The 1,447-nt window shown below is 40.5% G+C and overlaps 1 pseudogene; it reads right to left on the bottom strand.

The window, feature by feature from the left end:
- Positions 1 to 833: 833 nt before the first annotated feature.
- On the bottom strand, positions 834 to 952 carry LOC134937310 (5S ribosomal RNA; annotated as a pseudogene).
- Between the last annotated feature and the right edge of the window lie 495 nt (positions 953 to 1,447).

Below are 1,447 nucleotides of genomic sequence, written 5' to 3'. Positions count from 1 at the left end.
GATCTGGTACTCGGCAGTGCCTCCTGAGCCATTTACCTCACCGCACGTCCCTGGTTAATCGGCAGCAAAGGAGTTTCAACACAGGTTAGGGCAATCTTTAATTAAGAGAGAAGTTCAGGAACAGAGCATCTTGTCCCTCCTGGAAAGGGTTAATTGTAGTAGGAGCGAGTGACACCACACTAGTCTTGACAATTATTGAAGTTGATTGTAAGAACCAAAATTTGCAGCTGGAGGGAAATCCCCTTAATGCTGTCGGTTTGGTGGTGCACCCAGAGTCAGTAGGTATATTTGGACTATACAAAAGAGAAGAAAGGAAAACTCTTGTTTGGGTGCGCTCTTATAGTAGACAGAAGAAGTCTAAGTTAATAAAGCATTAAAACCTCAATTTCATTAAGTATTCATAAAAAAAGTGTCAGGGGTATCCAAAATCAAACAGACGCACAAATATAAAAAATATGTGGTCAATAAATAGGTTGAGGAACATGTGTCCACCCTGTACGGGTATGTTTTATACACCGCAATCTCTTGGAACTTCAAAAAATAATCTGGTATGGACCTGCTAATCGGTCGATTGGTGGGGGCTCATTAGTCTTTTTAATACTTGGTGTCCATAGTAGAGATATTGGCCCTCAAAATGCCCAATTTATCCCAGGTGATCCTAGCATGTAACACCTGTAGGATACCTCAATAGGTCTTATAACTTAGAGGTTGTCTGTCTAGTAAGTGGTATGAGTGAATTGACTGTGGTACTGTAAGTCTGGTTTTAGGATGGGAAGAAAGAAAAGTGGTGATTCTGCTGTCAGTGTTAGGTACAGAGTGTAGTATTTCATAGATTTCTACTAAACTTGGTATTCCCAGGTGGTTCCCCATCCAAGTACTTACCAAGCCCAACACTGCTTAGCTTCCAAGATCGGACGGTATTGGGCATATACAGTGTGGTATGATAGTAGATAGATAAATGCAATACTGCTCCAGGATCACTAATGAGAGTGCACCTAGTAGGTAGTGTTATAGAAAGAGTTTCTTAGGAAGGAACAACAAAAGAAGGATCTGCTTCCAGCATTAGACAGAGGCATTGTAGTGTCCAGCATGGTCCTGAATCCCTGTTTCAAAATCTCTCAATTGTCGGTGAGAGTCCATATATAGATATGTAGGTGCCAGCTTAATATTTGAACATTCAAAGAGGATCTGTGGAATAGGCTTGGCTAACTGTCAAATTGGATAGAATTATCGTTGCAACCAGATATGTGTTGCAAGTGCATTCACTACCAAACTGTTTAAAATGGATGCACTGAATGTATATCTACTGTATACGGAAAGATATACTGGGTACCTGTATAACGGTAAGCAACCTGTTTGGTATTCTACTAAATGCTTGAGATAGAGATCATGCATATTTAGAGAGGGAAATTGTGTCTCACATAGCCAATGTGTTGTTCCTACCTAG

Source organism: Pseudophryne corroboree, chromosome 6 (assembly GCF_028390025.1).
Source record: "Pseudophryne corroboree isolate aPseCor3 chromosome 6, aPseCor3.hap2, whole genome shotgun sequence".
NCBI classification, from domain to species: domain Eukaryota; kingdom Metazoa; phylum Chordata; class Amphibia; order Anura; family Myobatrachidae; genus Pseudophryne; species Pseudophryne corroboree.
Note: the sequence above shows the minus strand (reverse complement) of the source record. Positions and strands in the feature narration are given on the sequence as shown.